Raw genomic sequence first — 26,440 nt, 5'->3', positions numbered from 1 at the left:
GAAGGCAGAACTTATGTCTGCATACTTTGCTTTGCTGTACCTTTCCCAGTAAATGCTCTAGCTGAATTTTCCCTTCTTCACCCCAGTCTCCCTTGTCTTAGCTAAGTTATTGAAGATGGCATCTGAGGCCACACAGGTGAGTCACTCAGTCATGCTGGGTCTCCTCTAGAATACAAAAGGTCTACATGTTATTAAACTTCTTTTTAACTTCTTTCTCTTATCAATCTTTCTGATGCTTGTCTGACTATTTGTCAACATCAGAGAACCCAGAGGGATACGGGATGATTTCCTTTGTGCCCCGACATACCAATTGCAGATTTATTGAATGACAGATTAGTTTTGTTCCTATCAGAGAGATATCTTTTTTCCTTGTGTTAGAGGAGGTGCCATGTTCCTATCCCCACTTCATGAGGCACCTTAGACTGGCTACTGGGAATGAGGGGTGGAGCTGAGCAGGCAGGGAAAGCCACATAACAGGGAAGATGGTGGGCTAAGGAGGAGAGAGAGCTCTTGCTTCTGCAACCCGATTTGCACCCTGGTACTGCTGGAAGATATGGAAGGAGACACATGGCGAAGAGACAAGGAGACCTTGAAAAGGACACAGGGGGAGAAACCCATGGGGAGACTGACAAGGCAGCTGTTATCTTGATTTGTACTTTGATTTTTCTCCTTTTGTCCCAGCTTTTTGGACCTGCTTAAGAACCCTTTTCCCAGGTTTTCCTGCCAGAAGGTGCTTTAGACTTGTGGCAGGCTTTCAGGTCTTAGTGGCTCTGGCTTCCAGCCAAACCCATTTGGCTGGGCATTTGCTAATGAGAGGATGGGTAATTTTGGCTGTTTCACTAAAAACTATTATCTTCTCCTCTTCTTTCTCTCTCTGCACAGTAATTCCATTAAACATCTTTCCTGCTAAGAGTATGCTTTGCCTTTGTGTGCATGGATGGCTGGGCCCTTTAGAGTGTAAACATTTGAGGGTCCCGGATCCCCATCAGTCATGAACTAATACTTGCTGTCCTTGACCTGACCTTGCTGCTGGGGTCTGACTTCTGGGTTCCTGACAGTGCATGACATCTGGCTTCCGTGGCTGAGAAGGGGGCTCTCCAGCATGCCCTCTTCTTCCATGTATCCCCAGAGTCAGAGAAGAAACCCAGTCCAAGCCAGTGATGCTTAGGACATGGATGCTTGACTTGTGGCTGAAACCCACCTGGGCTGCAGTTGGCGGGTTCATATTTGAGGCAACACACGTAGATTGCTTCTCTAATACAAACTCTACTAGCTCTGGGATTCTAGGGGTGAAGGGAGAATTTTCAGCACTGAGGCAAAGGCTGTCCCCTGTACACATTTTACATTCTGATTTTATTTCATAAGAGTAAGGAGATGGTTATTATGGCAATTAATAGGCCAGCCCTCCCTATGAAATAAGGTAGGCTTCCAAGACAAATTGCATTTTTTGATGTTGAAAAGAATTCCCTGGGGATCATCTCCAAGTCTATAAAACATCAACAAAAGATGCTGACTCCGTGAAGATCCCCACAGAAAGCAGCGAAACACAGAGTGAAGCTAATGATTACAGGGGAAATTGCGGGAGGAGGAGAACCCAAATCCACAAAGACAACTTCTCATGGAACAAAAGAGAAAGAGAAAGGCAGGAGCAGAGAAGGGAAAATTAAGGATGGAAGAGAGCTGAGGACCCTTCCAGAAGTGGACATTATCAGGGGGAGGGCTTCTGTCCAGAACTGAACCTTGGGCTCTTTGAGTCGCTCTCCCACGCTCAGGTTCAAGTTCAGCTGCAAGTACTGTTCTCTTTAGTTGTAGCTGGGCCACAGAGGCAGGCCTATCCCGTTAGGGTCCCTGCAAGTGAGAATAGGTACAGATGAGATTTTCATCTTCAAACACCCAGTGTGGGGGAGGCTGGGAGGTTTATTTACCCTGTCCGAGCAAAGTTAGCCCAGTAGCTCATCATGGTCCTGCTCAGCAATTTCTCCTCCTCAGTGGCTCCTTCTGAAGGAGATAATCACAAAAGCTGTTTCACAACGATTCACCAGAAGTTCAAGGGGCCTCCCGTTTGAGGACTCACTTTTACACCTCCCCTCCTCTTGGATCCTAGCCAGCCAGCTAAGTTATTGTACACATTTTGGTGCCGAGGCTCAGATACTGCTCAGAGCAATTTCTTTTTTTATATATAGAAATCTCATTTCATTTCTGAAATTTTTATTGAAGAGTAACATACATTACATACAATGTATCAGAAGGCCATAGCTGATTTTCCACAAATTGAACACACCAGTGTAACCAAGAAACGGAACATCGGTATCAAGAATCCCATAAACCTCTCTCACGCCACTCCCCGCCCACTCCCACATTGGTCATCTGTTCTACCTCCAACAGCATAGATTAGTGTTGCCTGTCTTTATTCCTTATTTAAACTGAGCAACAATGTGTTTACAAGATTTATCTATATTATTACAAGTAGCATGCTCAGAGCAATTTCAACTTGTCCAAGGAATCATGACTCCCAAAAGGAGGAGACTAAGCACATGTCATTCCCGTCCACCCAGTGCTGGACAGTCCCTCTCAGTAGGCTGCAAATTCCAGAGGGACCGAGCTAATCTCATTCCCTCTTCTCTCTCTCTCACACATGCCAAACTACTTAATATATTTCTTTTTCTTTTTTAAAGATTGTATTTATTTTTTTCATAGAAGAACTGGGATACAGGCCAGAGGTATGGGGAAGAGAGGATTCACCAGAGACAGAGTGGGGAGCAGAACAGGCAGATCTACTGAAACACACACTGCTGAGGGGAGCAGCGAGGGAGACAGGAGAGGTCTGCTGCGCTATGTTGGTAGCTCCTTGGCGGGGGATCCAACTCAGGCAGTTGCATCACAGTGGTAGTGCTGAGACTTAACTCCTTAATATACTAAGGGGAGGCCCTTAATATATCTCTTTATTTGAAAAAGCAATACTTGCTCAAAGTACAAAATCCAAAATGCAGAAAGCATGTCTAATGAAAATTAGTCTCCCTTCCATGTCCTCCTTGTTACCAAGCCCCACTGCTAAAAGCTTCTTGGGCGCCCTCTGAAGACAGCCAAGACAAGTACAAGGGTTTAAGCGGACACCTTTTTACACACTTGGTACTACAATGGAAACCTACTTTCTCTTTTTACTAGAATTCTATCTGGAAGATAGATCCATAGTGGCACCTATAAAACTTCTTTTTATTATGACTTATAAATATACAATAAATGTTTATAGCTAATTATGTATAAATATGTAATTTATATATTTAGTACTTTATTGAGCTTTACTTTGTGTCCAGAATTCTGCTGGTAAAAGCAAAGCTTTAATGTGCACATGTATTTTTGCACATGTGGATGCATAATTGCACTCTGAAAAATCCCAGTAGTTGAATCACCAGGATAAAGGCTATAGGCATGATAAATGCTGAGTTTTTTATTAATATATGAGGTGGTCCATTCCCTCACACCTGCTCAACAACATTATGTAAAATATGTTGTCCTCAACCTTGATCGATGAAAATGGATTCCTCGATCAAGGTTAGTTTGCCATCCTCATGTCATGAATGAAGCTGAATGGATTTTCATATTTAAAAGTCAGCTGTGTTTCCTTTCCCAACACTGTCTATTTCTATGTGTTACCCAGTTTTTGACTGGGTTGTTCTTTTCTCATTGGTTTCAGGAGTGCTTTAGCTCTCAGATTTAACCTTTTGATACTGATGTTCATTTATTTTTTCTCTTTTGGGGAATCCATGTGCCCATAACATAGTCAAGTTTCACTATGGGATGCTGAGCAATAATAACAGTAACATTTAGTGAGCACCTTCCATGTGGTTTATGGAAATTGCTTCATTTAATCCTTATGAAAACCTAGGAGACAGTTCTGTTATTATCTGTATTATTAGACGAGAAAATAAATGAAAAAAATGACTAAACACAGTGCAAAGCACACCTATATGAGTGATTCCATCCTCATCATTGAGGCCAACATCAACTAGTTAAGAGCCTGTATTGTGCAAACATTCCAGTGATAGCTCCTGTGTGCTGTTGCTATTGCTTTTTCTATTGATAACCTCATCAGATTGGTTTATCATTTAGGCAGTGAACATGCCATAAATTCAAGAATAAATGAGTGAACATTACAGTAAGAGTTCACAGTTATTTACATTAGATGTGAAAAATCTGGTTGTTGCCTTTCAAAGCCCTGGGGGAGGGAGGAGGATGTAGCCTTATGGAAGCTCCAGAAAGGTAGAGAGAAGAGCAATCAGAGAAAAGAAAGAGGTTCTAATTTGCAAACAAATGAGATTGCCTGAGTGCCCCCAAGTGTCCACCCAACAGACTTCAGTACAAAGACAAAGAATTTAGAAGACCCAAATAAGGGATCAGGAAAAAGACTAATTATAATAAAGTAAAAATCAAAATCAACGGCAACTATAAACCAGAGACACACTACCGTGGGGAGAAGGGAGTAGGATCAAAACAAGGGTGGAGGGAATTTTATGGGGACTATAACCAAGATGAAAATGCATACATTGTGCAAAAATGAAAAATGATATAAAAATATATAAAATTAAAAAAAAAACAAACACTCATCAAATAAGTGTTGGCTACCCTTTTTCATCTTGGTTTCTGAAAATATGAATGGTGCATTTTCCAGGGCAAGGTTGTGTCTCTAGAGCTTAGAGTAAATGCCAGCTCACCAGCCATAGTACTGGTGTGGCTGAGGGGCTTCGTGCTAACAAATCCCTGTGTCTTCTCCCAGCTCACCCCAAACTTGAGTACTTGCAAGAGCAGGAGCCCAAGGCTAGTTCCTTACCAAACATGACAATGTCACCCTTCAGGAAGGCACCTCCAAGGACAAATCTGATTTCATCAGTGTGATCAGCTTTGACGAAAGCCGGCCTTGAGTCCTGGAAACACTCGGGTCGGTGCTGAAACTCATAGAAGTAGACAGGTGCACCGACATCTGCAGAAAAGTAGGGAAGAGACTGTGGCAGGCAGGCAGGTGTGTAGGGTGAAGCACAGGCTGTCCTCACCATTCCTTTAGCCCCTCTCCACAACCCCCCCACTTCTAGTTCTGGATTCACAGAGCCATAGGAGGGACAGCCTAGAGACAGGAGGCAACTAGAACCAAACTAACTTCCCTCTTCCCCCCTTTGCACACGCACACTACCTCTTGAGGCAGCCTGAGAGGGCAACACTTCTACTTTTCAAAAAACCTTTCATACTGAGCCAAGATCTTTGGCCTGGTGACTTCCACACTTTGACCCTGGTTCAACTCGCCCAAGACAAACAGAACGAAGTTACTCCCTGCTTCCAAGACACTGTGCACCCTTCAGCTCTCTTTGTATTGAGGGATTTCTGAAGTCAGGAAGCATAAGTCCTCCAAATTTATTCTTTTTCAAGATTATTTTGGTTATTCTACATTCCTTGAAATTCTGTATGAATTTTAGTATCAGTTTGCCCACTTTTACAAAAAAGGAAATTGGTATTTTGATAGGAATTGTAGCATTGCCATTTTAACAATAGTAAATCTCCATGATCACAGGATGTATCCCCATTAATTTAAAAAATTTTTATCAACAGTATTTTATAGTTTTCAGTGTACAATACTGTACCTCTTTGGTTATATTTATTCCCAAGTGTTTTATTCTTTTTGATGCTCTTCAAAATGGAGTTGCTTCCTTAATTTAATTTTTGAACAGTTCGTTGTTAGTGTGTAGAAATGCAATTGATTTTTGTGTATCGATCTTGAATCTTGAACATTTGCTGAATTTATTTATTAGCTTTCATAGTTCTTTTGTGGAATCTTTAGTTTTCTACATATAAGATCAAGTCATCTGTGAGCATAGGAAGTTTCACTTCTTTCTTTCCAATTTGGAATCCTTTTTCTTTCTTTTTCTTATCTAAGTGCCCTGGCTAGAATAGATGTGGTGAGGGAAGATAACTTTATCTTGTTTCTGATTATAGAGGGAAATCATTTAATCTTTCACCATTAACTAACTCAATTCTTTCAGCTTCTGCTTCATATATTTTGGATGGCTTTGTAAGGGGCAGAAGGGCTTATAATTGGTATAACTTCTGATGGATTCACTTTTATCTTAAAGTCTATTTGTCTGATAGCAATATAGCCACACCAATTCTCTTGGTTATTGTTTAAATGGAGTATCTTTTTCCATTATTTCTCTTCCAACATATTTATATCTTTGGTTCTAAAGTCAGTCTGTTGTAGATAGCAGATAGTTGGATTCTGTTTTTAAAATCATTCATCCTGCCTTTTGGGAGTTTAGTTCATTTACTTGTAATTACTGATAAAATACTATTTCTTTTTGCTATTTGTTTTCTGTATGTCATCTCTTTTTGTTCATCAGTCCCTCCATCACTGCCTTCCTTTGTGTTAGAAAATGTTTTCTAGTGTACCATTTTGATTCTCCTTTTGTTTTTTAACCATGTATTTCATAGGTTATTTTGGTTTTTTTGTTTGCTAAGTGGTTGCTGGGATGATAATTCACATCTAAATTATAATAATCTAGTTTAAATTAATACCAACTTAGTTTCTATAGTACACAAAAACTCCCCCCATGTAGCTCTGTCCCCTTTATTATCACAAATTGCATCTTTATATATTTTGTATTAATAACTTAGATTCATGATTATTGCTTTAAGCAGTTGTCTTTTTATTACTTTTTTTTTAAATTTGTATATATTTTACATCATTGTTCATTTTTAAATGATGTTTGATTTCTTTACTCTGGTGTAGTCCCCATAGAATTTCCACCACCAATTCACCCTTGCACCATCACCACAGCCCCCTTTGCTCCTCCCTCCCTCCTTTGATCCCTCTCCCTCCCCTGCAAGATGTCCCTGGTTTATAATTGTCTGTTTGTTTGTTTTTGTTTTGTTTTGTATTGTTATTATTTTTTCCCCTGATGGCTTATTTGGTTCCCCTATATTCCTCCTAAAAGTGAAACCATCTGATATTTTTCTTATTCCTTCTGACTTATTTCACTGAGCATAATTTCTTCTAGCTCCATCCATGTTGCTGCGAGTGGCATTAGTTTATATTTTTTTGATTGCTGAAGAGTATTCGATTATGTATATATGCCACATCTTCTTGATCCAGTCATCTATTTTTGGGCATTTGGGTTGTTTCCAGGTTTTACCTATTATAAATAGTGCTGCAATAAACATAGGGGTACAGGTACCCTTTTGAATCAGTGTTTTTGTGTCCTTTGGGTAGATTCCTAGGAGTGGAATTGCTGGGTCATACGGTAGCTCCATTTTTAGTAGTCTGAGGAACCTCCATACAGCTTTCCATAGTGGTTGGACCAGTGTGCACCCCCACCAGCAGTGTAGGAGAATTCCTTTTCCACCATAATCTTTTTTTTAATGTGCCTACCACTGAACATTTTATTTACTCTTGATATATTAATGGTATTATCAAGAAAATATGCTACAGTTTCAGGTTTAATAAAATTACATGGCAAATTATCTTTTGATGCATCAAAAATCATTAATATAATGGAATAAATTATTTTAACACCTCAGTAGTAATGGATGGCTAAAAGAATATAAGCATTTTAATTTTCAAAATGTTTTTGCAGTTACACATTTCAGGGGATACTTAAATCAATGAGGCAAGTGTTTGGAATTTTAGAAACAGAAACAAAAGAATAATTTAGAAGAGTGACTTGTGGGTTTCTTCCATGCAAGGGCTCTATCAGTATAACTGGCCTTCTCATAACAGCAAAGTTATATGCAAAGTGTATGTGATAACCAAAATTGTTGTTTCTTTAAATTTCTACCACCTCAGTTTCACTTAAACTTTCACATTTAGACTTTTGCTTAAAATCAAAAGGCAAGTGACAAGTACATTTTAAAGGCACTTGGCTAAATACTGTCTCATGCAAAATAATGGTGATGATTTTTCTCAATAGAGCAAAGTCTATCAGAGCAAGTAAACAGTCAGGATAGATGACTACATCCATAAAATAATCTTGACTTGCTGCACAACACCACAGGGCAATTTCACACTCTGAAGGACATTCTCAGTATAGGCCTGCTCTACAAGGAAGCAGGAGCGATGAAGAGATGATCTATTATAGAGTAGAATTAGCCACAGTATTTATCTGTTCTCCATTAATCAGGGTTTTGTATCTTATTTTTTATGTTTGCCCCTGCTCATGGATTGGAAGAATTAACATTATTAAAATGGCCATCCTACCAAAAGCAGTATACAGATTCAATGCTATTCCAATAAAATCTCAATGACATACTTCAAAGAAATAGAACAAATACTAATGAAATTCATATAGAACCACAAAAAACATGAATAGCCAAAGCCCTACTGATGAAAACAAAGGAGAGAGGCAGTATCACACTTCCAAGCTTCAAGCTATAATACAAAGCCATAATAATTAAAAGTTTGGTATTGGAACAAAAACAGACACACAGACCAATGAAACCGAATAGAGAGCCCAGACATAAAGCCACACTTATCTGGACAACTGATCTTTGACAAAGGAACAAAGAATATGCAATGGAACACAGACAGTTTGTTCAATAAATGGTGCTGGGAAAACTGGACCTCCACATGCAAAAAAAAAAAAAATGAAACTAGACTACTACCTCTCACTGTGCACAAAAATCAACTCAAGATGGATAAAAGAACTGTACATAAGACCTGAAACCATAAAATATACAGAAGAAAATATAGGTAAAACACTACAAGGCATTACATCTCAAAAACATATTTAAAGACTCATCACCCAAAGCAAAGAATGTCGAGGAAAAGATAAACACTGGGGATTACCTCAAACTGAAAAGCTTCTGTACAGGAAAAGAGACATTAACCAAAACAACGAGACACCCCACTGATAGGGAAAAAATCTTTGCACTCCATACAACTGATAAGGGACTGATCACAAAGATATGCAAAGAATTCACCACATTTTTGCCAACATTTGTTGTTGCTAGATTTTTTGATATGTGCCTTTCTTACTGGTGTAAGGTGGTATCTCATTGAAGTTTTGATTTGCATTTCCCTGATTATAAGGGATGTTGAACATTTTTTCATATGCCTGTTGGCCATATGCATTTCCTCTTTGGAGAAGTTTCTTTTAAGTTCTTCTGCCCATTTCTTTCTTTCTTTTTTAAAAAGATTTATTTATTTATGCATACAAGAGCTGGGGTACAGGTCAGAGGTGTGGGGGGTGAGAGGATTCACCAGAGACAGAGTGGGGAGCAGAACAGGCAGATCCACCGAAATACACTGCTGAGGGGAGCAGTGGGTGAGTCAGGAGAGGTCTGCTGTGCCATGTGGGTTTCTCCCTGGACGCCCAGGGATCAAACTTGTGCTGCAGAGGCTGTGGATTGCCTCGCAGTGTGGTGCTTAACCCCTTGCGCCACCAGGGAGATTCTTTTCTGCCCATTTCTTGACTGGATTTTTTACTTTGTTTTTGTTGAGTTGTGTGAGTTTTTTGTATATCTGTGATCAGTTCCTTATCGGCTGTATGGAGTTAAGCAGTTGTCTTTTAAATCATACAGGGAAAAAAATTAGAAACCAAAAATACATTAATATTGACTTTCATATGATAAATAAGGATGGTTACCTTTGCTGATATATATTTCTTCTGCTTGTGGATTTGTGGTAATATGTAATGTCCTCTCAATTCCAGACTGAAGGACTTTAGAATTACTTGTTAGGCTTACAAATAGCAAACTCTTTGCATTTGTCTGGGAATGTCTTAATTTCCCTTTCATATCTGAAGTATAGTTTTGACAGATATATAACTCTTGACTGACAAGCTTTTTCTTTCAACACTTTGAATATGTCATCCTGCTGACTTCTAGCTGCCATAGCTTCTGATGAGACATCAGCTGTTGATTTTATTAGATTTTTTTTTTACATGATTATACCTTCTTTCTTACTGCTTTTATGAATTTTCCCTTTTCTCTGATTTTGGTTATTTAGATATAATTTGTTTCTGATGGATCTCTGAGTTTCTTCTAATTGATATTCATAGAGATACTGGATATGAAAATTTATCCTTTGTCATAATTTGGAATATTTTTATCATTATTTCTTCAAAAGAATGTTTGCCTTTTCTCTCCCCTCTTTCTGGAACTACTTGGGGTACTTGCTGGTGTCCCATGAACTTCTTAGCCTCTGTTAATTTTCCTTCATTCCTTTTTCTTTTTGGTCCTTGGTTTGGATAACCATCAATGGATTTATCTTCAGATTCTCTAGTTCTTCCTTTTCCAAGCTCAAATCTGCCAGTGATCCCCTCTAATAAACTTGTCCTTTCAGTTACTGTACTTTTCAACTCCAGATTTTCTATTTTGTTATTTTTTTATAGTTTTTAAAAAGATTTATCTATTTATTTATTTATGCATACAAGAGCTGGGGTACAGACCACAGATGCAGAGGGTGAGAGGATTCACCAAAGACAGAGCAGGGAGCAGAACAGGCAGATCTACTGAAATACACTGCTGAGGGGAGCAGCAGGCGTGACAGGAGAGGTCTGCTGTGCCATGTGGGTCAGCTCCCTGGCCAGCCAGGACTGAACCTGTGCTACAGTGGCTGTGGATAGATTCATAGTGCTATGCTTAACCCATTGCACCACCAGGGAGGCCCCTATTTTTATAATTTTATACATTCTCTTCACTGTTATTCTCTATGGTTTCCTTTAGTTTATTTTTTTTGTACATGGTTTCTTTAAACATATTTAAAGTAAGACCAATGTCTGGATTTCCTGAGGGACTATTTCTTTCTTTCTTTTTTTTTTTTTTTTTTGCTGCTTGTTGGGTTCTACTTTCTTGTTTCTTAGCAAAGTTTGTTGAAAACCAGAGATGTTGAATATTGCCATGTGGCAATTCTGAATTTTACTTCCTCCCCATTATTTATTATTCCTTCTTGTGGCTGCTATTGTTTGCTTGTTTAGCAATATTTATGCTCGATTTTACTCTAATGCACTTATTACCATTTAACAAGCTAACAAATATATTATACTTGTATGTTATCAGTCTTCCCAGCTAGAATGTGAGTTTCATTATTTTGCTCAGTGGTCTATCTCCAGGACCTAGAATGGTGCCAAGTACAAAGCAGAACCTTAATGACATTTCTGGAAATCAAAGGAAAGGGAGATGGGGAGATTGGAAAGGGAAAGGAGGGAAGAGGAGAGAGAGAGAGGAGAGGAGAGGAGAGGGAGGGGAGGGAGGGGAGGGGAGAAGAGAGGAGGAAAGGAAGGAGGTGGTGGAGGACAGGAGGGGGAGGAGAAGGGGAGAGGCAGGGGGAAGGAAGGCAGGCAGGAAGGAAGGAGGGAGGAGGGAGGGGAGCTTGTGTCCCATAAGTAATCTCTTTCTGAGCGCACTAATTATAATCAAGATATCTGGGGGGCCTCCCCAGTTGAGTGCTGGGCTGCGAAGCTGTCCGCAGCCTCTGCAGTGCTGGTTTGATCCCCGGCCACCAGTGAGGTTCCCACATGGCGTGCAGACCTCTCCTGCCGCCCGCTGCTCCCTCCTGCTCCCTCAGCAGTGTATTTCGTCGGTCTGCCTGTTCTGTTCCCTGCTCTGGCTCTGGTGAAGCCTCTCACCCTCCCATGTTTCTAATTGTACCCAGTGCTTACATAAATAAATAAATGAATAAATGAATAAATAAATAAATAAATCTTAAAAAAAAAAGATATCTGGGAAGATACTTCCAAAGGGAATCTGGGGAATAGTCCCAGAAAGTTATGAGGAAGTAGGAATTTTCTACATGATTCTGAAGAAGGGAAGGAACAGAAACAGCAAGAACTCATCAGCATTCCTAAACTCTGGAAGACAGGCAGATGCAAAGTCAGCATGCAGGTGATATCCCAGACACCAGTGGGAGCCCCTGTCAGTGAGGGAACGGAAGGGCAGAACAGGCTGGTCAGCCAGCAACAGGCTCCTCCAGCGGGGCTGTGGCCCTGGGCCAGCAGTAGGCTACTCAGACTCACCTCTGTGATTTCGAGCTGTGATCAGTGCAGGGACCACAAAGAACACGTCTCCGAGCAAGTCCAGAAAAGAATTTCATATTTCAAGTGGATACTGCTTGTTGTGGAAGTATTCTTGAGCCACAAGGTACATATACTGGGTGGGGATGTTCTGTAAAGAGTCGTGGTCACAGGAGACCCAGGTCAACACCAACAGACAACACAGTGAGTCTTCCTTTACCCAGCAGTTCTTTGAAGTTACAAGCTACAAACAGCATCAAGAAAACAAATTTAACCAGAGGCCAATTGGTATGACAGGAGTTAACTTCTTACTCTGGTCACAAAAACATCCCCAAACTTCTAAATAAAGACTGCAAACTCTTCTAATCTTAAGTAATAATTTGTATTCATTCATTCATTTCCCAAGACACTTGTTCCAGTTCAGCATCTTGGGTGGTTAGAGCCCGCCCTGGCAGCTCAAGGCATAAAGTGGGAGTCCTGAACAGGATGCCCTTGTGTCGCAGAACAGTCACACCCACACCACACTCACTCTGACTGGACAACTGAGTCACGCCAGGGAACCTAGCGTGTACATCTTTGGGAAGTGGGAGGGAATCAGACCCCCTGGAGAGAGCCCACACAGGACATGCAAACGCCATGAAAATAGTGGCCCTAGCTGGAACATATTTTTTCTCATCAATGTTACAATAAAATGATGTCATCAGAGGAACAGTTATACCGTTTGAAAGGCAGCACCTGGTGTGCTCCTGTACCCCAGGAGAGACCGCATGCCCTTCCAGTCCCCCGGCACCTTCCTACACAGGCTGCTTCCTAGTCTGGTGATCTGGTTTGACACCTTCCCTCTGGACATGTACACCTGCTCAAATGCTCCCTTTCTCTAAGGCAAGACCTCCCATGAGCCCATTTCCAATCTAGCCTGAGAGATTCCACTGTCCGATTTGTATTTTAAATATTTTCAAACCTTTTCAGCAACTCTTATCAACAGGCAGCCACGACTACCAAATACCCCCTGTAAGCCTTCAGGCTTGAGGGATCCCCTGCATTCAGTCTGCCCCACTTTGCAACCACAGGGCTCTTTCTAAAATGAAAATCAAACAACGTCCCTGCCCCTGAGGTCAGCTTCATTTTCTTTCTGTATTGTAACAGCTATGTCCACCCTCCCTTGCTGCAGCCAAGTCCTCCCGCTGATCTCTTTGAAGCCTCTGGTCCAGATTTGTCTTCTCCGTTCCTACAGCTCCCCTCACCCTGCTCCTTTGCCAGCCAGGGAAACCTAACTTGAACTGGCTGCTCCCACTGTGAGCCCCACAGGGCGTCAGACAGTCATTACTCTAGTCCACAGACATGGATGGCCGTGTCCATCCACCTTGACAGTCCACCAGTTCCTCGGGACCTTGGGAAGGACCGAAGCATGAGGACTTTCAATGAACATTTGTTGAATGAATAAATGACTGAGACAAACCTGCATGGAATATACCTGAATAAATGTGCATGACGAGAGAGAAAGGAGGAAAGGAATCCATCTCTACATCCCCGTGCCTAGGCTCCATCTGTTCAGGGAGCTAATGAAAAAATGCTCCCAGCACGGCTGGAACCCAGCACAGGCCTCATTTGGCCTGTGTTGACTACAGGCACCTCGTCCCAGTTGTGTTCAGAATTCAGAACTTTTCAGATCATAGATAGATAATTCAGAACACATGCTCCAATTATGTATCATGCTCAGGGGGTTGGGGACCCAGACAGCACCCCAACATCCACATTAACATGTCCACAAAGAAACCTATGAATAATAGAATAAGTAAAAACAATGCCTGTGTGGGAATGGTGGAGACTGGCTACATGTCAGCTGGGTCAGGTTTGGCCTCCATGTGATTACAAAAAGTCTTTGGACTTCCAGAGCTCTTTGTATGTTGAGAGGTTGGCTAAGGGACTGCAGAACTCTACTGTGTAAAGACTGTAGGAAGGAAGGAGGGTGGGGGAGGATGGAGGGTGGAGGAAGAAGAGAGGGCTGGAAGGAGAGCAAGGAGTGCATGGCCCCAGCCCCTACCCAGAGCACCACCCAGCATGGCTTGTTAAGTGAACAGGTCTCTGTGGGGGTCCTGCTGTCCAGCCCCACTTACCATTAGTGTGTGTAACAAGTGCATGGCCAGAGATTTGTTGGAGCCTCTGAGGATCTCAGGGAATTCCTTCTGTGAAGAGAAACCAGGGCTCTGTCAGCACCTCAGGTTGTCAGAAGGGAAACCGGCACCTGTCTTTCCTCAGGGTGGCTGGGATGGGCAGGAGCCCCTCCTGTCCCCTGACAGGTTGGTCGGACAGCCTCAGAGGGTGGTTTGAGCAATATGACTTCCTGTCATACCTGCCATCTTGGGGACCCAATGGTTGCCCTGAGGGGAGGCTACACAACAGGGGGAGTTGTATCTGCCCAAATTCCTCTGCTGAAGTTCTCACCACCGCCCTTATATCTCAGAATGTAACCTTATGTAAAGAAAGTATTTGTTCTTTTTTAAAAAGATTTATTTATTTTTATACAAGAGCTGGGGTACAGGCCAGAGGCACAGGAGGGATTCACCAGAGACAGATCAGGGAGCAGAACAGGCAGAAGGACAGAAGACACTGCTGAGGGGAGTAGCAGGCGAGGCAGGAGAGGTCTGCCGTGCCATGTGGGAATCTCCCTGGCTATCCGGGAATCGAACTCGCACTGCAGAGGCTGTGGACAGCTTCACAGCACACACTCAACCCGCTGCGCCACCAGGGAGGCCCATGTAGAGATAGTTTTAAGAGGTGATTAAATTAAAATGAAGTCTGACTGGTGTCCTTTTAAAAAGGAAGTCTGGACACAAGGAAACACGGGTATGTGCAAGCACAGAGGGAGACCAAGCGAGGAAACAGCAGGAAGGCAGCCACCTGAAAGCTGAGGAGGGAGGTCTTAGAAGAAACCAGCCCTGCTGCCGTTGAACCCGGCCTCTGGCCTCCAGAATTTGAGGAAATAAGTATCTGTTGTTGAAGTGACCCATACTGGGGTATTTTGTTAGAACCACACTAGCAAAGTAATATAGGCCACAACTTGACTTTGACACCAAATTCAAAGAGAGACCAGACAAATCTCAAAATTAGTGGTTTGATGTTCTCTTTCTAAAGACCTTTGCAATCAGGGCCTCTGAGAAGCCAGCACTTGGCAGACAGCCAGTAAGGCTGCGAGGCTGGTGGTTAAGAACCAGTGCTGCTTGGTACATAGTAAGAACTACGAGTAATTATTTGTTAAGTGATCTTCCCAGGCCAACATTGCAGCTTAAAAACAGGAGGGAGTAGAAATACTACTCATTTGTCAAGTGAATGTCCCTAGTTCATTTTTTGTCTGAAATCTTGGGGTAATGAATCACTAGGGTAGATATTTATTTATTTATTTATTTATTTAATTTATTTATTTTTAACCTGGGCAGGATGTGGTTTTATTATGCTGACTGTTTCTAATAGCTACATTTGGCTTGCAGAAATTTTTTTTTAAATAATAAATTTGTAGATATTTAAACATAATTGTCGCTTGGAGTCTGAGGGAGCCCCCAGTCATTCAACTTATTTATAGTTTGTCTAACTACTAAGAATTGTCTGTGTATGTTTGGGAGTGTGACCAAACTAGGCCACACTCTTGGGAGATGCTGGGGGCATAGACTTCCTTCCCGTCTTGCTCCTTCCTTCACAGCCAGCCATGAGTGTAATGACCAGAAGATCAGCACTGAATCAAGCTTTTGAGCTATGCAGACCAGGCTCCAATTCCCTTTCTGTCTCCTGAATAATTCCAATTATCTAACATTTACTGATTGTTTACTATTTGCAAGTTATTGAGTGTGTACATGTGAGGCAGGTAGTAAGATCAGCCCTATTTCACAGATGAAGGGATAGAGGTTCAGAGAGGTTAGGCAACTCACTTAGGGTCACACAGCAGGTAAATCAAGAACTCCACACTTAAAGCCAGATTCTAAGTGCATAAACACTACAACTATTTCCACACTAGCTGGGAGACTTAGAAAAGTCACTTTTGTTTCCCTGAGCCTCAAAACTGGACTAATACTGCCTGCTTGCCAGTCACAGCACAGATGGGAACACTCGGCAGGTAGAAGGCATACAGGACTGGCCACAGTGCTGTGGGGTGTTGGCTGCCATCAGCAGCACCAACCTTCTTCTTCCTTGCACAGACCCAAAATTAGTAACAGTGGTAGGATTTCCTACCATTCTACTCAAAGGGCTGCCCTCCTCCCAGGCGGAGTGCACTAAAATGGCTTACTTAGGCCAGTCTGTGATAGTGGCAGTGGTCTGGACAGGGGTTCTCAATTGCCTTCTTACAATAGGAGGAAAAAATTCCCACCCCCACTTAACTCCTAAACATTGCTGTCAGTCAAATTAATAATGGCAGATGTGCCTTTACAGCCTCATGAATGCGGGGTTTTGGTTCTAGAAGGCCACCGAGGAACCCTGAACTGGACAGACCTCTGTGTTCCTTACCCTCCTTTCTCCAGCTTGAAAGGAGGCTTGTCAATTTGAATGAGCTTTGATGGCATTGCGAATTTAAGCACTCCGCTCTGCTGAGGGCCACTGAGAAAATTTGTTTTTGAACGTGGAGGGTCAAGAAAGTGGGGCTCCCTGTTAGCATTCAGGCCTCAGCTCAATGGCCCCTCCTCAGGTAAGTCTTTAGCGATTGCTTTCTCTTCCCTAAAGCAACTCATTCTCCTGGGTTTACATTCTTCCTGACACTTGTCACTCTCTGGAATCATCTTTTCAACTTGGCTCTCTCTCTGAGAATGTAAACCAGCAGAAAGCAGGAACCGTGTCACCCGGCCACCGCCATAAGCTCAGTTTTTGCCAGAGCGCAGAGCACATAGTAGGTACTCAGTTCATCCTCATTGAATGAATGACATAAATCCATAATTTCAAACTTGCACAATCTTAGAGAACATTCTCAGGAGTCAGAGGCCTCAACCAAGGGTGCACAAGAAAAGGTAAAGGCTGAACTTTTCCAAACCTAGATGAATTTCACCTTTGAAACTATAATCGTGCTTATTTGAAACAAGCACTTGTGATGTTCTGACCAAAGCTCTGGCCCAATCCTCTAACATTTTACGGACTCATTTTTCCACAAGCGTCTACAAGGAGATGGGGGTCCACTTGCTATGGCAGTTCCCATCCTCTGTCACCCACCTCAGAGAGAAAAGATGATCACTTAGCTGAGGGGCCTCAGCCCTCACAGTATTTGGTGTCACCTAAGGGGAACCCATCTGTGGAAGCAAACAACCACCTCACTCATTGGGAGAGACCAGAAGCACCACCAGAATCCTCACCATGGGCAGCAGAAAGCCACACTCATGGTTACTGACTCCGATGATAGAAGGAACTGGATGGAATTGTTTCTGAGTCATTAGATCTAGAGGCTCCTCAGGAAAGAAAAATCCATCAACCACTCGAGTGAACGACTTGGTTTTCTGAAATAAGAAGGGAAAAATTGACAGCTGTTTCTCTTTACAAATTCCACTGTCCCCAACCCCTAGCCAGGCTGAGGCAAGTGGTCAAAGTGCAGTAAGAAAAGAAAATAAGCCATCCCAGTGCAGAGTGCCCCTGGGCCAGCCCCCTGGAGCAAAGGTACTCAACTTTTTTGAGCCTTGGTTTCCTCATCTTCTAACTGGGTAAGAACAGTAGTTACCTAAGAAAAATAGTAGACTTGCATAGTGGTTCTCAAAGTGGGCCTCCAGGACTTGTGGCGGCAGCATCATCATCAGGAAACTTACCAGAAATGCAAATTCTCAGGTTCCATCCCAGACCGCCTGAATCCAGAACTCCAGGGGTGCAGCCCAACCATCTTGTTTTAACAAGCCTGCCAGGAGATTCTCATGAATGCTCAAGTGTGGGAATCACTGACTAAATGCAACAGGCAGAGTGGGGAGCAGAGGGATGGCTAGTGGGGATGTGGGAAGCTCGTCCTGAGACGTCCATGTGCCTTGGATCTAGCTGGATATTTCTTAGGTCTGAGGAAGCAACACCTGGCTCTCATCCTGGTTTTTCAAGATGTTGAGAGTGGGTCAGAAGGGAAGACACAAAACAGCTGTCTTGCGACATCAGATCAAGGACTGTTACCCATTTTTTGGATGTGAGCACAGCTCATGCCAAATAACTAACAAACATGGAAATCTGACAGATAATGACCTTGATGATTCGAGGACAATCAGAAGCTCCAAGATTGGAAAGGACATAAAAGCTCATCCAGTTCAATGATTCATCCTGTGATTGAAATTTGCCAGTGGTCATGTAGACCCTGCTTGAATACGTCCAGAGTGAGTGTCTCACTTTCTTCTAATGGAGCCTGTTGTTTTTCAGACAACTGGGTTTTTAGGAAGGCCTTGGTTATACAAATTCAAAGTGGTTTCCTAACAGAACTTTGAGCTCTTGACCTTGATGTTAGCTTCTGGTAGCGTGTGGAGCAAGGATGGTCCCCATCTCTGTCCATGAGATGCCTTCAGTGACCTACAGACAACCTTTGAATTTTAGTGGCTCTTCAGGCTAAGCAGCACCCCTGGCCCATCAAGTTCCTTAAATTACCTATAAGGATTCTGCCTTCTACATGGGCAGACATTATTTTTTAATAGTAATGTCAGGCATTACTATGAATCACTAATCCCTAGCTTTCCAAGTCTCAAGCCTAAGGAAATAAGAGAGAAGTAGGATTTGCCTTCAGCTCCCTTCAAAGGGCCAGCCTGCCCCAAGCCCTCCCCTGCTCTTTACCTGGCTGATGTTGAGCAGCTCCTCAGACGATTTTGCCCTCAGGCACTGCAGCAAGGCAGGGGAGTCTGAGGCCTTGCAACCACAGGCATCTGCAATCATCTGCAACTATTTCCAGAAAAGGACCAGGTCACAGCTGGGTACTGAAAACCTCCAAAAAAGTGAAATTTGGAAAGAGTACTTAATCCAGCCACAGGCTGCTCTGCCTGCTGCCCCCTCACCACCTTGTGCCTAGAATGGGATGTACCCATCAAGGACAGACGGACTGGTGTTCTCCATACTCGCTCACCTGAACCTCTTTGTCATCTTTGCTAATTGTCAGAGCTGGGGGAGGTGCTGTGGCAGTCTGTGGGCTGGGACAGAGTCAAGGTTCTGGGTTCCAGAAAGGCCAGTCTGGCACCAGTCCCCCAAGGAGATGAGAAACTCAACTCTGGGCTGCTATATGGAGTTAGGAGGCCCAAGAGTAAGGAATAGCTTTGCAAGCTTCTTAACTATCAGTTGAGGCATGCCTCTAGTCAGTCTTGGCCTGTCAGTTCTCTGAAACCTCTCTTTCACCCCCAGCCTGGAAAGCCCTAGAAGTCTTTTTTTCCATCTCTATGCCAATTCTACTAATTCTGGCCCACCTCCTACTTCTCTCAGAATGACAAGGGGTTGAGCACAGCACTGTGAAGTTATCTGCAGCCTCTGCAGCACAAGTTTGATTCCTGGCCAGGGAGCTACCCACATAGTGCAGCAGACCTCTCCTGTCTCCCTGCTGCTCCCTTCAGCAATGTATTTCAGTAGATTTGCCTGTTCTGCTCCCCACTTTGTCTCCAGTGAATCCTCTCACCACCTCCTTCTGCACCTCTGGCCTACACCCCAGTTCTTGTGTGCATAAATAAATCAATCTTTTAAAAAAAGAAAAAGACATTTGTTTTGAAAAAAAGGTACTTTCAAACCACTGCAGTTTTCCTCCTTTTAACTCTTCTTGCCCAAGGATCCTCACCTTCTCTACCCAGCCCTTTGCAAAATGCCTGCTCACCCCGACATTGAACTTTGCACATGTGCAGATCCTGTCCCTTCAAAGTGGTGGCCCTTAGTCTTCTGGGCGTCATAGATGCTCTAAGCAGTCCATGAAAGCTATAGACCTTCTCCCTGGGAAAATGGACACACAGAGAATCTGCATACAAGGAGTTCAAGGAGCACCTTCCGAACACACGGACTGCAGGTTAAAAATACTTGGCATGATATATTATTGTTGTCTTGAGCTAGTTTTCTACTTATAAATTCAGAGGTCATAGCAGAACTGAGAAAACATTGGGAACTCAATATGCATGTGGTGAATGAACAAATATGAGCACAAACCAGAAGTTGATATATCATGTTACCAAAATCAATAATCCCTGTGTATTGAGGTTATTTTTACAATCTTATAACTCTGCTTCTGTTTCTGTTCTTAGTGCGGGGTTTGTATTTTCTAGAGGATATTTAAGAAAATACACCACTAAAATGTACAATACCCGGGCTCCACAGTCTAATGTTTATTTAATATTCATCAACTGCAACAGCATATTCCTTAACTCAAACATTAAGTAAACATTTACGGTTGCCTAATATAACCAAGGCATTATGCTGGGACATGAAAGATAGAGACCTCAGGATCCAGGTCCTCACTATCTGGCAGAGTGCTAAGACAAGACGACAGATGACAAATATCTGGGTATATGTCCTATCTCCCCACATGATCTTGTGCCAGACAACATTAATCAGTCATAGTGTTATTCCCACTGAGCTGCAAATAGCCTCAGAATCTTTCTTAACATAGTAGTCTAGGAGGTAAAGCAGAGTAAGTATAGGAGATGAATTTTATATAAACAGGGGACTAAGTTATATATCATAAGCAAAGGATATAGTTAAGGTGGAAAAATGATCACGGTACACACATGTATGCACACACCCACAAGTAAACACACATGCATAAACACACAAAAACACACACATTTGCACACACCCACATACACACAAACCCAGATACTCACATTCACACATATGCATATGCAGTCACATGATATTCATAACACTCACACGCATACACTTTCACACGTATGCATATGCACACATGCACTCACAGCCATGTACACCAGCAATATTGCATTATGTAGCTGCACCCACTTCCTACTGAACCAGGTCTTCCATGGTAGCCTCTCTGGGCCAGCATCAGATTCTTTGACCATGGTTAGCAAGTACAGGGAAGCACGTGGTCTATGCACAGATGATCAAATTCTTTCCTGAGAACAAACTGGAAAGGGTAACAGTGAACCTACATCCTTACTCCTAGCATCATCAGCAGCCTTCAGGTAAGGGATGATGGCCACTCCACTCTCCATGATGGCTTTGTGGAATAAGCCAGTGGTCAGTGGGGACAGAAGCTGGAGAGAGAACACAGGAGATGCGAAGTTATTTATGGGGCTGGCTCCCCATCACACACACCGCCCATTCCTTTTTGGAAAAAACTTTTCTAGGAAGCTCTAAGCTCGGAGGGGGGCAAAAAAATCTGGTTTGGGGGTTAGAGCTGTCAAGGGGTTTGGGCAAGTTATTGAACCTCTCCAAGTCCTGATTCCTTATAAACTTGAAGTTCATGAGCACCAGCTCTGTCATTTCTTAGCTGGGGAAGCACAAGCAAGATGCTTATTACTTCTAAGCATCCCCTTTAGGGGAGCAATACGCTGAAATAGAACCTATTACTGAACATATATACTGAAACTGAACCTATCTCCTGGACTTGTGAGGAGCAGGAGAAGCTTAAATATAGAAGGTTTTGTACAGTGTTCGTTTGAATAATAAGAGCTCATGAAATGGTGGCTATCATCACATATATAAAGTGAGTTACTATAATCCCTTTATTGCATTAATTTGAAGATATAAAAAAATACTTTGTCAAGGGCTACACAGCAGAAGTTCTCTTAACCCATCTCGTGTAGCTCATTTCTGTGATTATATGTTAACTGGTGTCCTCTATAGCCATTTTCCAGGACCTCTGTACATTTCTATTATCATCCATTTCCTGCCAAGAGTTAAGTGTGTTTGCTTCCGAACTTGTTTTTTCAGCTACACTTACTACAGTAATTATATAATGGGTGAAATACCATGGGAATGAATGGAGTGTGCATGTGAAAAAAAAAATGTTTGGGGGAAACAAAGCCTTGATAAAGGCAAGTAGTGAAAAAATACTGCTGTCAAATTAGATGTGAACAAGTAAGAGTAAAGTGTGCAGAGGGAAATAAAACACTCCATGAGCACTTCACAGCCTACTTTTAGGCATCTTGAAGTTCATGCTCACTGGAAAGAAACTAAAACTGCAATTTGAGGGCAATGAATTCTTTAGGAGGTTTCTGCATGCAAATGCATGTTGGCCCTCCAGCCAGCGACAAACTGAAATGACAAGGCCCTAAATCAAACCACTGGTGAAGGAATGTACATTTTATGTTTTAAGTAAAACCAAAATGATTACATGAATCATTTGTTATTTTATGCTTTTAGCTTAGTTTTTCTATTAGACAAGTAATTACCAGTTCTGGTATTGGATACCAGGGCTCCAATTTTATAAATATAAATGATTTTTTTCTCCTGTTATTACAATGTGACCTTGGGCGATTCAGTTAAACTTCCCAGGACAGCTCTAGTCCATGAAATGAGACTGAGCCCCTAACTCACAATGTGAGTCTCTCTGGAGATCACAGATCTAAGAGTGTTTGTTCAACTCGAAAGCACCAATTTGATGTCAGGGATTCATCATGTGTATTTTTTAACCTGCCCCACTGAGATTAGTTCAGGCCCCAAAGAGGAGCACTCACAAGGCCAGAAACACTAATGGCTCCCGCTGACTCGCCAAAGATGGTCACGGAGAGTGGGTCCCCTCCAAAGAGGTTGATGTTCTTCTGGACCCAGGTAAGGGCAGCTACCTGGTCCAGGAAGGCCCAGTTCCCTGGAGCATGCTGGTCCCCTGTGCTGGGGATGAAAGGCAGGGTGAGAATGCCCAGTGAGCCACTGACATTGGGGGTGAGGCTGTGGGAGGGTGTCAGGGCATCACCAGCATCCTATAGGGAAGAGAGGTAAATTGGAAGTTTGGGGGAGCTAGAAAACCAGGCTGGGTTCTCACCCTCTGCTGAGATTTGGATTTCTCTGAAAAGTTGATGAATGCTAAGCAGCCAGGAGGAAAAATCACAGCCTGGCAGGAGAAATTGCAGGATATTCATAGGTTCCCCTGAATCAATGGATCCAGAAGAGCCCTGTTCTTGGCAGTTGGGCTGCACCAGGGAGCAAGGCCTCCCTGTGCACAGAAGTTTCATGATCTGGACACTTATGATCCCGGGTGGCCTTGAGCAAGTCAATGAACCTGCTTTACCACAATGTTCTCTTGTCTAGAATGGGCTAATCCTGGTGCCTAATTTGAGTGGTGGTTGTGAAGGCTGATGGTGCCAGGCACACAATAAGCCCTATGTCCACATCAACGATCACTAGTCAGTCAATCACCACCCTGATTCACTCCTATGGTCTGCATTAAGACTGCACAGTAGCCTCCCAGTCAAACTCCCCATCTGCAGCCTGGACACTCTTAGCCCCGCCTTCACTCTACTCTCCAGAGCACAGCCTGGCTTTCAAAGTCTCTGCCAATCAGACCTGCCCTCACTTTTCTAAATCCATGTCCTACTGTGTCCTCATTTGCCTGCTCAGATATTGGAAACAATTTTTGGAAACCTTTCTGCCAAAGGGATCTGTTGCAGTCTACCACTGTACACAATCGCTACAGGTGTAATTGCTCTGGTCACGGTACCTCTCTCAGTCCTCCTTGTCTTCACTGAAGCCCCGGAGCCATCTCCCAGTGCTCCAGGACCGCATGTTGCTACATTTCCTTGCAAGTTCCCAGCTTTTGCTCTGGCAGCAGTCTTTGCAAAGTATGATCTCTCCCAACCCAACCTTGTCTTTCGGGTGCAGCTGGAATGCCACCTCTCCCACGAAGCCTCCCTGATTTCTTGCAGCTCTCTCAGTCTCGCAGTCCCACTGCCTCGCAATCTCAGGGCATTAAACCTGCCCTGCCCGGTGGCATGAGTACTGGTGCTGCTGCATTAGCTTCCCCATGACACTAAGAGTTTCTCAAGGTCAGATCCATATTAGCATCACTGCTAAATTCCCCGCTGTGACAAACAGCAGCCTGCCCTCTTGACTCATTCATGCCTTCCACCATATTCTTGGTAGGATACCAGAAATGTCAAGAGCCTCGGCTCTATTCTGTGAGCTCTGAGAAGCTGCTTCCCCTCTCTGTACCTCCATGTTTCAACTGTAAAGTGGGACTAGCAACAGTGTGCTTCCAGGAAGACTATTCTGAGGGTGAGCTGGAATAATGCATGGTGAGTGCCTGCACCCTACCTGGCTCACAGTGAGCGCCCAAAGCATGTGAGATGTTATTGGACAGAAGGAAGTCAGCACAATGAATCATTTTTCTCAGGGAGCATTCGGGGAGCCTCGAGATGGGGCCCACGCTACACTCCTGACTGCTCCCACAATACAACTGGGCTACATGTCTCCATTCCCCTTGGAGTTGGTGTGGCCTTTGCGTTCTGCCACAGGATGTGAAGAGAAGTGATGAGTGCCACCTCCAGGCTGACCCCGGAAGACCTCCCTGGCATGACTCCATGCTCTCATTCCAATGCAGAGGGCCTGGAGCCCTGGAGAAGAGCAGAGCCACAAGGGGGAAGGAGCCCGGGTCCCTGATTGACTATGTGGAAGGATATCTGTCAATCAGGAACACTCCATTGGACTTTACTTGAATGAGAAAGAGATTTTCATCTGAAAAGTTACTAAGATTGGGGAGTTCACCTGTGATAACTAAGTAACTTGGGCCAAGTTGGTTCAATGGCACGAAGGCTCCTTTCTCCTGTGGTGACTGGACACTGAATCTCCTATGGCTACTACACAGCTGCTCCCGGGAGATCAGGGGGTCAATCACTTACTTAAAGAAGCCAAATATTCCCAGCCGATACTGGATAGTCACAACCAGAACGTCCTCGAAGGCAGCCAGGGCAGACCCGTCGAAGATGGAGGCTGAGCCAGTCTCGAAGGCGCCCCCGGGAAACCACACCATGACCTAAAAGGGAGGAGAAAATGCTCCAGTCGGCCCTTGGGGCACCCAACCCCCTCCCTAAACAAGAAATTCTTTCTTTAGAGAAATATAAATCACGTTCCTGTCTAAACAGCATCAGAAGTTTTGTGTTTTGAAGATGGTCCAGGTTAAGCATGTAGGTTCTGTAACCTGAATACCTGTGTTTGATTCCCAGCTCTGCCACTGACTGGCTGTGTGACCCTGGGCAGATTACTTAACCCCTCTGGAGCTAGTTTTTCCCATCTGTAAGACGTGAAGAATGAAAATATCTCACTTACGAGGTTATCATGAGGTTTAAAAAGATTCTGCATCTAAAGCTCATGGGCAATATCGGCACATTTCAAGCGTTCAAGAAGTGTTAACAGAATATCATGAGACTTGTGACTCACAGGAAGATGGAAGTCACTGGCAGCCATGTATGAGAACTGAAGTTGCTTAGGATGTTTTAATCTAAGGCTTTTTTCCCCCTACCTACAGAGAGAAAGGGAGGTGAGAAGAGGAAAAAAAGGAAGAGATGTGTAGATGTAGATATTTTAATATATTGATTAGAACAATTGGTTAATTAGGGTCTTATATTGGGAAGTGGTAGGAAAAGAGAAGAAAACCACTGAGGGAGGGGCCTCCCCGGTGGCGCAGTGGTTGAGCGCTGAGTTGCGAAGCTGCCCGCAGCCTCTGCAGTGCCGGTTCGATCCCCAGCTTCTCCGCGGCCACTGGAGGAGGGGCCACTGGAGGAGGGTCCCACATGGCGCGCAGACTTCTCCTGCCACCTGCTGCTCCCCTCAGCAGCGTACTTTGGTCCTTCTGCCTGCTCTGCTCCCCGCTCTGGCTCTGGTGAATTCTCTCACCCTTCCACGCTTCTGACTGTACCCAGTGTTTATATAAATAAAAAAAAAAAGAGAAAAGAAAAAAAGAGTAGAGGGAAAGTTAAAAAAAAAAGAAATAAAGAAAGAAAAGAAAACCACTGAGGGAAAGTAGGAGCTGACAAAAGCTTTGGCTTTGGCAGCAGGTTCTGTCACTTACTACAAGTGTGACAAGGAGCAGGACACTATGCCTTCCCCATGCTTCATCCTTTATGTCTGTAGAATGGGTCCAAAAATCTTTACCCACTGGGTTATTGAGGGAGTTAAATGAAATAGCATGTTGTGTTGGGCAGGTAGTCAGTGCTCATAGATGCTGCTGATGTGATAAAATAAAGCCACTGTCCCATTGTAGTGTGTTTTAGTGTGACTAAAAACTCACTGGTGGGATATACTTTTTGCACTCACTTCTTTTTCACTCTCTTCTATAAGGATCTTCATTGCAAACAGGAAAACTGGAGGATGCAATATACTCTTTAAAAGGGGGATTTCTCAAACAATAATGAATCAGTCTTTTGTAACAGTGTTTTTTCTGAGTTTACAGGTCATCAAATGCTTCAGGAGAGACAAAACAAAATAAAAATCAAAGGGGAAGTCATCGCCAATAAGGAGGCAACAGGAAAAGAAGATCAGGTGAATCTGTCCTTATGACTTTTAAAAAGCTTATTGATGTGTCCAGTAATTACATTTCC

General features: G+C 43.2%; 1 pseudogene; it reads right to left on the bottom strand.

The window, feature by feature from the left end:
* Window positions 1–1,412: 1,412 nt before the first annotated feature.
* On the bottom strand, window positions 1,413–24,876 carry LOC119235041 (carboxylesterase 5A-like; annotated as a pseudogene).
* Between the last annotated feature and the right edge of the window lie 1,564 nt (window positions 24,877–26,440).

This window comes from Talpa occidentalis, unplaced genomic scaffold, assembly GCF_014898055.3.
Source record: "Talpa occidentalis isolate TD23 unplaced genomic scaffold, MPIMG_talOcc4v2.1 talOcc4.831, whole genome shotgun sequence".
NCBI classification, from domain to species: Eukaryota; Metazoa; Chordata; class Mammalia; order Eulipotyphla; family Talpidae; genus Talpa; species Talpa occidentalis.
Note: the sequence above shows the minus strand (reverse complement) of the source record. Positions and strands in the feature narration are given on the sequence as shown.